The sequence below is a fragment of the Ursus maritimus genome, unplaced genomic scaffold, assembly GCF_017311325.1.
Source record: "Ursus maritimus isolate PB19 unplaced genomic scaffold, ASM1731132v1 scaffold_11, whole genome shotgun sequence".
NCBI lineage: Eukaryota > Metazoa > Chordata > Mammalia > Carnivora > Ursidae > Ursus > Ursus maritimus.
The window spans coordinates 59,897,600-59,911,790 of record NW_024423453.1 but is presented as its reverse complement, the minus strand read 5'-3'; positions in this window follow the sequence as shown (position 1 = coordinate 59,911,790).

The following is a 14,191-nucleotide window of genomic DNA, read 5'->3' as shown; positions in this document are numbered from 1 at the left end:
GGAAGAAGCAGGACAGGATGACAACGAGACTCAGGATCTTTCCATACAAAAAATGATGAAAGAAATTAGAGATATTGGGCCTGGAAAAATAAAATAAAATATCGGGAATAAAATCCCTTTACTTTTCTCAAGTGCCATCACAGAGGAGAAAGAACAGCATTTCTTTCTTCAAGAAACAGGTACCAATAGGCAGACGCTACAGGAAAGCATCTAAACCAGTTGAATTAAAAAGCTATATACTTTACCCATGAGAGACCAGAGATGGCTTGTGTTGCCCCTGAAAATGGAAAGGCTGTGAGGTGATTGTTCAGATGATTCCTAAGGCTCAACCCAATCGTAGGATTCTAGAAGTTCATCATAACCGTGCATAAATTTACATTAAAACCACCTCATTCTCATTGTGCTTTAGGGCTCATACACACTTTTGCACGCATTATTTCCCATGAATTTCACAATAGCCTTGTGAGAAAAGCCCAACTAAGGTTATCATCCCCTTGTCCCACTGGAGAAGCTCAGAGAGAATCCGATAGCTAACATGGAATGGTGTCTGATCCCTAACCCAGGTCTCCTGATTCTAAGCCAAAGCCATTTTTATTTTTATTTTATTTTTTTAACTTTTTAAAAAGTTTTTATTTATTTGTTTATTTAAGTAATCTCTATACCCAACAGGGGCTCGAACTCATGACCCCCATGTTCTGGGGCGCCTGAGTGGCACAGCGGTTCCATGTTCTGGGGCGCCTGGGTGGCACAGCGGTTAAGCGTCTGCCTTTGGCTCAGGGTGTGGTCCCGGAGTTCTGGGATCGAGCCCCACATCAGGCTCCTCTGCTATGAGCCTGCTTCTTCCTCTCCCGCTCCCTCTGCTCGTGTTCCCTCTCTCACTGGCTGTCTCTATCTTTGTCAAATAAATAAATAAAATCTTTAAAAAAAAAAAAAAAAGAGTTCCATGTTCTTCCAACTGAGACAGCCAGGCATTTCAAAGCTATTTCGAAAATTTTCAATAATTCTCTACACTCTCCTGCTGGATGTCCATCCATGACAAAGTTGTCACCCAAATGAGAAAAATAAGTTAAGGAACTGACTTCTGTGTGAATTAAATTGACTAAATTTAAAGCACTGTTCTTCATTCATGCAGACCTTTCTTAACTTTTGGTGTTAAAATGTACTCTCATTTATTAAACGATAAAAGTATTTGTTTCTTGTCCATAATTGACAAAATCAAAACTTGACCATCAACACAGGTTCCCCCCAGAACTTTCTGGAGATTTTGCTGGTCCGTACAATCTCAAATCTGGATACTATCAAAGGAGAGATATGAATAAGGTAGAATTTGTGGGACTGACTACAGCAATTGAGAGAAGTATTATTATTAAGCGAAGAAAATACTGTAGATGGCTGTTCTAGCCCTAGAGAAGTGCGGACTATTCCAGAAGCTATGAAACAAAATTCTAAATACAACTCCACACACACCCTACCCAGTGGCTCTTGGAGACAATTACCTGAGGCAATAATGTATCTGAAATCTACACCAACTGAAACTTCCTGGGTGAATTTCCAAAGTGGCCTGCAATAACCCTGAACTAGGATCTAGAAGTTAAAAAGCAAAGAAATTGTGTGAGAACAAGCCACAGGGCAGATATTAACATTCAAAACTAGTTGCTATTTATCCACAAAACATTGTGTCCCACTGGATACTCATGTACCCTAAAGACATTTAAGGCACTTAAAAAGTAGTTAAGCCAAAGTGAGCCATCACGAGCTAGCATAGCCATGTGTGGCTTTTATAAAGCTGAATTCAACTTGCAATTCAACGTTTACCCAGTTTTAATTTGCTTGAGGTATAATCTGGCCGTGTGTGAAACCAATTGATTCCTCTATTTTCTTTCTAATTTTAAGCCACAAATCTCTGGAGAAACGCTGCATTTATTTCCCCCACTTTACCTACAAAACAAACGACCAGAGCACAACTTATTTTAACAATGTGGATTACAGAATGATTAAGTCAATCACCGCAATGAGAGCTGATCAGCCGGACTGCTGAAATGAGTGGCTCCGGAGTGCCCCCCACGTACGCACGGGCACAGGGAGACTAGACTGCAGGCGTCGTTAAACCTCGAGGCGCTGGCCGCGGGAAAACCAGAGCCTTACCTCTGCCCTCCATTCACAAAACTGAACTAATGGTAATTAATTCATGATTAGTTCATTTCAGCTAATATATGAGCCTAAGCTTTTGCTGAGTGATGTAATATTTCAAAAGTAGGACTGTGCAATGGAATTTATTGGACTTCCTGAAATCACCAATGTAATTGTTTTTGCTGTTCACATATTAGGCGCGGTCTCCAGGGGGAAAGCTGATTCTTCTCATTTAATACTCTTTCTGTCATCTTTCTCAATATATTCACTTCGTTAAACAGTTTATAGCTTGCAAGAGGGTCACAAAGTCTGAGTAACAAAATGACTGTCCTGACAGATTTAAACAATAAAACCACCAGATTGTTACATAAATGTTTTTCTCAGAGGCTGTTTCTGAAACACATACTAAATGCAAATATTGAAACACCTGCATGCCACGCACAATTCTTTTAACAGATGTTAATCCCTGTGCATTTAACCAATGGATTTAGATCACATAAACGTAACTTACCCCCTTCAGACTATCTTGGAAAGCTACCAATTACTTTATTTCAATTTGACAAAGAAACTCTTACTCCCTACATTACAATTTCTATTTTATACTTTATAATGGGAATATCTAAAAAGCAAGCAAGAAAATACAGAAAGCCAAGTTGAAACTCAGATAAAGCCTCTAAAGTACATCACAGGTAATTATTAAATTGCCTATTTTAGCAGGGGAAATTTACAAAGATTGATAAGGTTCCAAAATTTAAAATTTTTTTCCATGGCTCTGGAGATTGAAATTCTCAATTTAACCTATCACGAATCAGAACAACCCACCAAAGAGCAGTCGTCTTTGTTTTCTTCATTCCTGAGATCTAGTGGGTACCCTCATTCATAGTTAAAACCTTCCCAGGTCCCTTGGTTTATCTGATGCCTAGGGATGCCTCTAAGAGATCTTCTTTTTTTTCAATTGACTGTTTTTAGAGCAGTTTTAAGTTCATGGCAATACTGAACAGAAGGTACAGAGATCTCCTATCTACCCTCCCCGCACACACACACATGCAGGCCCCCATTATCCACATACCCTCCCCACTGCTGCATTTGTCACAACTGATGAACCCACATTGACACATCATTATCACCCAGAGTTTACATTAGGATTCACACCCATAGAGTCCATAGCTTACATTAGGATTCACTCCTGGTGGTGTACATCCTATGGATTTGAATAAATGTGTGATTACATGTATTCACCAAATTTACCATGCAGAATATATCACTGCCCTAAAGATACTCTGTGCTCTACTCATTCATCCCCGCCACCCCCGCCTGCCTAATCCTAGCCTTTTTCATTTTTCTTTAATCACCTCCCCACTTTTCCAGGCTTGAATCATCGTTATGAGCCAATTATTTAGTAATCATGAAAATGATCTTCCGGGGCCCAAATGTCTGTGCCAGACCCTGCACCGGGTGCTTGACATACATTATCTCATTTAATTCTCAAATATGCCAAGAAGTGGGTTTTATTTTCCACATTTCCTGATAAGATAACTCAGCAAACGCATGTAATTTAACCTGACTCACTTAGTGAATAAATGATCCAGTCCTTATTTGAACCCAGCCTCAAAGCCTATGCTTCCCACTGGACTGTAATGCTTCTCACACATCTACAAAATCGTGTTCTGTCGAGGAGCCTTTTACTTCCATTTTAAAACATATTTTGTTGGGTGCTTTGTGTTTTTTTGTGTTTTGGGGTTGTTTTTTTTTTTTTTTTTTTTAAGAGAGAGAGTTCAGCAGGAAAAAAAAGGAAACTATTTACTTAGGTTGCCAAATTATTTCAAATATACATGCTCGTCTCATTCTCTGCTTCTGTGCCAGAAGCCAGGCTGCCAAGCTCAGTGTAGATATCTAATTAGTTTTCCATAAATATGGCCTTGCTCCTTATTAATTAGTATCTACGTGGATTATGCCATGTCAGAATTTTCCCTTCTACCTCCCACCACCTGTCTTCTACACATTGTATGGCCCTATTTACCCAAGAAGCTTTTGGATCAAAGCAGAGCCAGACTGGTCTCATGAGAGTCCCTGCCATCCCTTATGTTGAATCAGAGATAAATCAACACAATTCAGTAACACACCAAGATTAATACTCCAGTCAAATCAAGCCAAGAGCTGGCTGTGGAATCCTGACATGCTACAGCTATGAAATCATAACAATTTGCAGATCCTTAGTTAGGAATTCTGTTTCTTTGGTCACTAAAGCATGATGGATGGGAAATAATGGACAATTATTTATCATTTTGTTACTGGGGACAACCTTTCTAACTGTGGCCTTTTCTCCATATTCCTATACGTTCTCTAATACCATCTATAATCTTGAGTACTATAGTGGGTACCAAATACACTCCAAACAGTAGTTTCTGCCCTCAAAGACCTTAGAACCTCCCTGAGAGAAAAAAAAAAAAACTGTCGACTTATATGAAACCACTAGAAACAGGGAAGTCTATGTTAGAAGATGAATTATAAAATCCCGGTAGGGATCATAATTACAATGGAAGTTCCCAGAGAGTTCGGAGAGAAGTAACATTTCACTAAAAAGCAGGTACCAAGAAGGCTGAAATAAAGTAGCCCTTAAAATGTTGGTTTTCAGGGACGGATGGTATTTAAAAAGCTATAAAAGGGTGAAGAGTGAAGGTAGTGTAGAGAAACCATTCTTCATGGGTCCCTCACATTTCTGCATTTCTTGCAAGTAGACACACTGTGATTGTTCCAAACTATCTTTTCCAGGATGTTTGTTTAGCTAACCACCTTGGAAGTTAGAGAGACTGTCTTTCTCCAGGGCAAAGGAGCAGGCATTCTTATTCTCCATAAGGAAGATTAAAATGTTCAGATTCCTTAAGGTCAGGGTTCCTGTCTTGTAATGCAGCCTACCAAGCATGGAGATATCACGTGGTCTTTGCGGTCCTGCAGGAAGTAATGCTCAGGGGGCCCACACAAATGCTCACGCTCTGGCTACTGCTATTTGCGGTGAATTGTGAGACTGCGGCCGTTAACTTGCTAGCTTGCAAGCAGAGTAAAATATCATACCTTTTGCAATTTCTACCGGGCATATTTGAGGCAGACAGCACAGACTGAGTAAAGGCCTAGAAACAGGAATATGCAGGGGGAAACAGAAAGATACGAGTATTTCTAGGTAGTTCTACGCAGCAAGTGGAGTAGGTCCTTAAAACTGAACTGGGAATGGGGGCACCTGGGTGGTGCAGTCGTTAAGTGTCTGCTTTTGGCTCAGGGCGTGATCCCAGCGTTCTGGGATCGAGCCCCACATCAGGCTCCTCTGCTGGGAGCCTGCTTCTTCCTCTCCCACTCCCCCTGCTTGTGTTCCCTCTCTCGCTGGCTGTCTCTGTCAAATAAATAAATAAAATCTTTAAAAAAAAAAAAAAACTGAGCTAGGAATGAACAAGCCAGATTCGGCCAAGTGAGTTAATTATAGCCCAGGCTTAAATTGACTACATTGTAAAAAATAATAATAAGTAAAAAATAAATTGACAACATTTTGAGAGACTTTTTTTTCTTCTAGGTGACATTGCAGGTAATGGAATAATACATTTAGTTATGATCTGTAGCAGGAAAGAATCAATCCACTTCCCCAACAATGACCAACACAGCAAGATTAGATTTATGAAAGTTCTGTCCCACATGACTTTTATGCTCAAAATAATGGGGGGGGGGAAGCACTGCAATACTGGCATAGTTTCTTTTCAGTGAATTAAATTTAGACTTTATCAATCATGTTTCCCTTTCCATGTTAGTCACAGGACATTCAGAGCCAAACTGAACTTGGCTTTACTCACATGGGTGTGAATGGTTCTGTTCTAATTCTCCCCAGCTTTGACCTTCACATTATATTTCTTCTGGTCTTGACTTTCTATTCATGCCTACTTTTAATCTTATTTTATATATACATGTATATCACTCAAATCTTCTCTGGAATGAGGTAGACTATTAGTCAATAATAATTCATTGATTGCTGAAATAATTAAGCAAACTTTGCTGAATCTATTAACTGCTTGCCCAAAACTTCACCTTCTTTCCTCCTTATCCTCCCAAAGGCAGAAGTGGAAATTCTAGTCAGATGTACATTGAGTAGGCAATGTGACTACACTCTTCAACTTCCGGATGCTACACAACAATTGTCCGCTCAGTCAGCAGACAAATCTAGGAGCTGGGAGAGGGAGAAAGGAAGTCAGCCCGAGGGACGCCTGGGTGGGTCTGTTGGCTAAGCGTCTGCCCTTGGCTCAGGTCATGATCCCAGGGTCCTGGGATCGAGCCCTATATCTGGCTCCCTGCTCAGTGGGAGCCTGCTTCTCCCTCTCCCTCTGTGTGTGTAAGCGCTCTCTCTCTCTCAAATGAATAAATTAATTTTTAAAAAAAGTCAGCATGAAACAACATAGGTTCTTCCCCAAAAGTCCTAAAATTTCACATGATCATGAAGAGAGAGGGTGCAATCCAGATGGTGTCTAGATACCATAATGATTGGCTCTACATAAAAGTGGACAAAGAATGTGCTTGCAGATTACTTGACATATCCGGGCTGATGGCCTCATATCAGTAACATGTCCTGCTAAATTGGACTTTTCACCTTCCAGTCTGTTTACAAGCATTATTTATTGACACAAAATACCACATGGTTTAATTAAATTGAAATAATTCAGGGCAGGGAATGGTGCCTAGACAATTGGAAGATGCTTTCCAAATGTTCTTCCAATGGAAGTATGTGGAATCCGTAAAATAACAATAATTATTTCAGCACCATAAATCAAGCTAAAATATTTGTTTCCAGAAATGTCCAGTAGAATGAACACCTTCCAGACCTAAGTCATCTCAACATAATACAGCTGTCTGGAACAACCCTGGAATTTCTGTTTTTCTTTTTTTAACGAGAAAGCACCTTTTGAGGCATGGATGATAGGTGAGATTTACAACATCGTATTTAAGAAACTAGGGAAAGGATAAATAAGAGAAAGATAACCGTAATGTTTCAAGGACATGAGTTTTAATTTCACTTATAAGGATCTTCTCTAAAAGGCAATTAAGTATGCAAATGTAAGGGTGCAGGAAATGACTGAGGGTAGGAGAGAACAGTGTTTCTTTTTTTTAAGATTTCATTTATTTGAGAGAGAGAGAGAGTACGAGCAGGGTGAAGGGGCATAGGGAGAGGGATAAGCAGACTTCCCGCTATACTCCGGGTTCCAGGTGGGGATCGACAGAAGGGGCTCGATCTCAGGACCCTGAGATCATGACCTGAGCTGAAGTTAAGACACTTAACCGACTGAGCCACCCAGGCGTCCTGGAGAGAAGAGTATTATTAACCGAGTCACAGGACATAAAATGGATGAGAAGAGAGGATCTATTTAAGTCTTTCCCCATAATCTATAATCTAGATCACACCGCCCTAGAGCAGTACTATGCTGCAGAGGTCAAGAGCCAGACTTCAGGATCAGACAGATTACCTGGGTCGTTCAAGCACCATCACATCCTCTCTGTGTTCTTGAGAAGTTCCTTAAACCTCAGTTTCTTCATCAGCAAAACAGACATAGGAAGGCTGCTGGGAGGAACAAGTGACATAATGCCCGGGAGGCACATGGAACAGTGCCTGGCATGCATAAGCCTCCATAAATAGATTGGCTCTTTTTATTGCTTTTGGATCGAATGATAGAATTTACTGCAACTACGCAGTGCCAGATGCAGTTTCTATTTCTGATTTAATGGCTATATATTTAAGACAGAAGTCTACTCTTTGCCACAGTGTCTGAGATAATCTGATTATAATATGTTTGCAGAGACACCTAACTTTTTCAGACCACTCGAGTTGTACTTAGTGCTAAAAACGTCACATGTCCTTCTATTTCCCAACAAATATTGGAAGGCTTGATTGGACACCTGGTCTCTATTATACCAACCTCATTCATTTAAACAGATGATAGATCTTCCAAGTAGAGCCTTCCTGGAGATTCCCAAATGTAAATAACACATTCTGGAAGCTTCTCAAATGTTAAACACAGTTCTTAATTTTGATATTTATCACACATCTCAATGGGCAATTCAATACAATCTATCTTGATGTGTCAGAAATAAAATACAATATTAAATGCAGAAGTGCTGTCTGCGTTTCAAGAAAATCCAAAAACTAAGTCTTTTTTTTAATGAAACCTGACTGGATGACCAAATTAACTACAGTATTAATGCTGCCCAATATTCCATTGTGAAGTAGTTAATGTTTAAAGAGATAATTTCATTAAAACTAATCACTGCAATAGGGTTAACTTACATACAACAGATTTCAATCATATGTTAAAAGACACATATAAAACATATAAATTAGAGCACAATTTGTGGTATAAAAAGCCGTGTTGCTTACAGAATAAATTTGATCCAAAAAAAATGTAAAAGAATTGCAAATTAGGGGCAAAAGTCATTATTACTTTTTTTAAGATTTTATTTATTTGAGAAAGAGGGAGAGAGAGAGGGCACAGGAGCACAGAGGAAGAAGGAGAAGCAGTCTCCCTGCTGCACAAGGAGCCCGATGTGGGGCTCAATCCCAGGACCCTGAGATCCTGACCTGAGCCGAAGGCAGATGCTTAACTGACTGAGCCACCCAGGCGCCCCTAGAGTCCCTATTCCTTGAAAAACAACCTAAAATTTTAAAGAACCGTTCTGAATTTCAAAATATCAATGAGGATATGTGGTTTTACTTAGAAAATTTGTGTTTGTAAATAATGTAACAGGACTGAGCAATTGCACAAATTGAGAAAACGTGTGATTACGTACTAATTAATTAAGAACGGAGTAGCCATTCTGTGGCTTGTCTTACACCTTTGTCTTCTCCTCCTCGATATGGCTCCCTGCCTTTTAGCTGGCCTCCCCAGCTCGAATAGGTTATGCTCTAACGTCAGGGATCCACAGAGGATCTGTGGCTTTTCTGCACAGGGCCAGAGAGCAGAGATGATACCCAGGACAGCACATAAGCAAGTGGGCATGGCTGTGTCCCAGCACGACTTTGTAAAAACAAGTGCAGGACAGATTTGTGGACACCCCTCTCCATCTTCTTTCTGCAAAGAAAACTCCCTTCTTAACCCCTGCCTTAAGTTAAAGAAGAAAAAGGGGATCATTGCCCTCGTTGACCACCTGACCCAAAAGTTCTCTCAAATATCTGAAGTTGAAGAGGAAGAATCAGGATAGACATGTGATCGCCCACCCCAACTGTAAAAGTTGCCTAAGCAAAGAGGTCTTTTCATTGAATGTGTAGATCACACAAAGCTATATTTAAACACTATTTCAAATAAATGAATGAATGAATGAATGCTATTTCTGAGACATTTCCTCAAAGAGAATATTTCTTGGAGCACCTGGGCAGCTCAGTCAGTTAAGCATCTACCTCCGGCTCAGGTCATGATCTGAGGGTCCTGGGATCGAGCCCCATGTGGGGATCCCTGCTCAGTGGAGAGTCTGCTTCTCCCTGTCCCTCTGCCCCTCCCTCCGCTCATGCTGAAGTGCTCTTTCTCTCTCTCAAATAAATCAATGAAATCTTTAAAAAAAAGAAAAAAGAAAAAGGGAGTATTTCTTAAAAGCTTAAAAATTTTTCACTTTCTAACACAAGAGACTCTTTTCCAAAATGTGAGAACAATCAGAAATTACTAAACTGGCCCTCAATATATTACTCTCTTCAGCTGGGAAAAGACAAAATGCAAACAGTGAATGTTGTAGGACATAACAAGAAAACACCATGTGCAAATGTTTTCACTTAAGCAAAAACCAAGTGTGGTTCTAACTAAATTCTAGACTGGAACTAAAGCATTCTAAGAAAAGCAATAGAAGGTAGCCGTAATCCTTTATTTTTGCATACTCATTCGTTTCTTACATGCACATACAGACACACACACAACATGCCGTATGACCAGGAATACAGTAATGTGAAAACAGACAAAAAGTTGGCAGAGCTTATATTCTAGAGGAGAGAGACAAAGAATAGACGAAGGAAACATGTAAAATATATAACAGAGTAGATGACAAGAAGTACCATAAAGAAAAATAAAGAAGGGAAGGAAAGTAGGAAATAAAGGCTCTGGAAGTTACGATTTCATATATAGCAGCCAGCCCAGGAAATCCTCATCAAGAATGTAGTATTTGAGTATGGACCTGGTGGTGGTGAGGGAATGAGCCAGATATGGGGGAAGAGTGGACCTGGCAGAGGGCACAAATGGCAAGTGCGAATGCCCTGAGGTGAGAGGGTGCCTGGAGAAACAGGTGTGTTGGAGAAACAGAAAGGAGGCTGGGATGTCGCATATATAGTAAGCAAGGGGAGCAGCAGGAGATTGAGTGAGGGAGATGGAGGAAGGGACAGTGGAGGGTGGGGAGAGAAAGTGGGCAGACTAGCTTAAAGAGTCTCAACAGACTAGCTTTAAGAGTTTTAATAAATCATTCCACCTGCTGTGTTAAGAATGGACTGAGAGAGAGTCAAGAAGAAGTGGGGAAACCAGTTAGGAAAACATCACAGTAGCTAGGTGAGATGTATGATGGCTTAGACCAAGATAGTAGCAATAGAGACATTCCTATTTATTCCCCTGAATGTATCAGTCCTAGAGGAGACCTGGAAAGAAAAGGAGAAATAGCTGCAATTCATCAGGCTTCCCCCTGTGAGGATCCAAGAGAGGCTCTGGGGTGTTCAAGAAAATAGGGTCTGAGAGCCATAGGCAACATCTCATAGGGCTTTCTCTGAAGTATCAGAAATTCTAGATCGATAACATTAAACCTGGCCATAAGAGGAAAAACTGGAGGGGAAAAGGACACTCTCAGTTGCTGGAGGCTCCAACACCCACAGTTCAATCCACCAGTGATCGTGACTACTTTACTTCTTCACCGCCTGCTCTGGTTAGTTACGGGGCCGATGAGTGTTGTATGGATTTCCTAGGCAGTGGAGTCAGATTATAGAGAGGCTGATTGGGGAAGTTGGCAGTGGGAGAGAGATGGGAATTTCTCCATTCTGTGATTCTTCGGTAGAGCATATGGGAAAAAGGGCCATATAGTGTCTCGCTCACGGTAGGTACTCAAATACTTGGTAAGTGATGAATTGGTGTTCTCCTACCCCCCTATACTTAGACCTTCCTGGACCGATCATCTGCATTCACTGGAGCCTGGGTGTTTCTGGACTTCTATTAGTCAACTGCAGCAATGAAGAGAGATCTTCTCTTTCTTAGATGAAATACTCATTCTCCAGTTAGCAAGTGGGGGTTGCTGTCAGGCTTTCTGTGGAAAGAAGCAGAGCTGAGTTTAGGTAACCTGATGTTAGTCCTCTGTTTTTGTAGATTGAGGAACGAGTGATGCAGAAAAGGAAAAGGTGGGAGAGGAGGACTGAGCCCAGAGGCAAATGATAGCATGTGCTCAACGCTTAGTGCTAAAGAAGCAGAGAGTGATTTCGGATAGGTGGGTGACATGGCCAGATTCGAGAACCATCCTGTTAGTGGTGGAGGATGGACCCTACACTCCAGCCGTATGTACCAGCAGTTTCCTGGAGTCAGCGCTCCTGTATCCCTAGCCTCTGTAAATGCCCTCCCTCGAGTCGGAAAGGCCTCCCCTTCCTTGCCCACCGGCTTGTCTTCCTTCAAGTCTCAGCACAGCCTGGCCTCCTCATTGATGCCCCCAAAGGAGTGAGTCAATTCTTCTTTTGTGCTCTTTGGGACGTGGTACAAAGATTGTTGCTGTTTTAAAGACAGCTCTTTAAATACTCAGCCATCAGAAAGGATGAATACCTACCATTTACATTGATGTGAATGAAACTGAGGTTATTATACTGAGCGAAATAAGTCAAGCAGAGAGAGACAATTATCATATGGTTTCCCTCATATGTGGAATATAAGAAACAGCACAGAGGACCATAGGGAAAGGGAAGGAAAACTGAATGGAAAGTCATCAGAGAGGGAGACAAACCATGAGAGACTCTTAACTCTAGGAAACAAACTGAGGGTTGCTGGAGGGGGGACGGGTGGGGTAAATGGGGTAACCAGGTGATGGGTATTAAGGAGGGCATGTGATGTGATGAGCACTGGGTGTTATATGCAACTGATGAATTATTGAACACAGCGTCTGAAACTAATGATGTACTGTATGTTGGCTAATCAAATTTAAATTTAAAAAATGAAGAAAAAAAAAGCAGGGACTGGGTCTTAGCTATATTCTGAATTGAGAACGCCTGGTATGGAGCCTTACACACTAGGTACTCAAAAAACGCTTGTCACTACACATGGGCAATGTAATAAAGGAGGTAAAAGTTTGCCCTTCCACCTCCTTTCTCTATAGCTCACGCTCCTGGTACTGCCTCTCACTCTGTCCCCAGTTGCCGGTGGGATGCCAGAGGGCTTCGTTTAAATGTCCCACTGAAGGCCATCCTCCAAACATCTCCAGGTCTAGAACTGTTCCTTTCCTCTGGTCCTCAACACCTGATCATTGCTTCCCAGGTCCTAAAGGCGATTACTGGCTCTGCTCATTCATGTCTGATGGTAAATGACACGATTTTCCTTTTGGGAGATAGTTGCTAAAGTGCCAAGGAAAAAATAGCTAATGGTTGAATCTCAGACACTGTGGCTGTCCGGCAGGGACAGGAAAGGGAGGTATTTCTCCCGTGGGCTGTACAGCCAGGGATCGCTGAAATCCCATCCTGCGGGGGGCTGTGGACACCATCTACACAGAGACGTAGAAGAATGGTAAAAAATAACTTCTGTTCACAGCAGCATGATAACTCAGCGCTCCTTCAGCCATAGATTTTCTAAAAGGTCAATACGAGATTTTTCTTTTCAAAATGACACTAACTGAATTGTTGTGTGTGTGTGTGATGAAATGATATTAGCTACTCTCAAAGAAAAAATCGACAGCACACATCAACATGGATAAGTCTCAAAAACATAATGAGTCAAAAAAAGAAAAGGAAAAAAAAGTTACAGAGGAATCTATCCAGCATGGCTCCATCTATTTAAAATTCAAAGCAATCAAAGTAAACCGTACGTGGCTTTCAGATACAGTTAGGGGTGGCTAGACCATACAGAAAAGCAAAGAAATGATTAGCTCGAAATTCAAAATCCAGGCAAGTAATTGCCTCCATGGAAGAGGCAGGAGCAGAAGGAAGGCCAAGATAAAGTGACATCCTATTTTTTAGCTGGACTGTGGGTGTTCATTATATTATTCTCTTTAAACTGTCCATATGCCCTCTTTTAAATGCACGGCATACTTCAGAAGAGCAAAAGAAAACCATACACTCTTTAAAAACTATGCAAAGAAAATAATAGAAAATAATAATCGCCTAAAACCCACCACCCAGAGTTAAAGATTAACAACCTTCCAGATACTTTCTTTGTATGCACAAGCACACACACACTATTACGTGTATAGAAGGTAATATTACCAATACTGTTTTCAGCCTGCTCTTTGTTTAAGATTCATTTATTTATTTTAGAGAGAGAGGTGGAGAGAGCATGAGCGGGAGGAGTAAAGGAAGAGGGAGAGGGAGACCATCTCAAACAGGCTCCACACCAAGCAAGGAGCCGACCCGGGGCTCGATCTCATGACCCTGTCATCACAACCTGAGCTGAAAACAAGATTCGGATGCTTAACCAGCTGCACCACCCGGGTCCCCGTGCGGCCCGCTCTTTATTCAACAATACGAGGTAGGCATTGTTGTAGAATGAACTCCACGACGTAAAATTGAGTAAGAAAAAACGCTGTGAGCTTACTAAGACCTCACACAAAAAGGAACGTTCTCACCAAATGTGATTAAACCTAATTTCCCTCGGAGCTCCAGAATTCACATGACAAGAGAATTTTATACGTGCCAAAACCAAATTTCCAGAGAATGCCACGCAAAACTGACCTTTCCCGCGAAACTAAACTTAACTCTACAACATCTCTTTAATCCACAGTCGAAGCCGGACTTTTTCACTTGTAAGCTTTACTTTCTTTACTATGGACCAAATGTGCCAAAAATGATATTCATCATTTTCAACACAGAAGAAAATAACCATATTACATC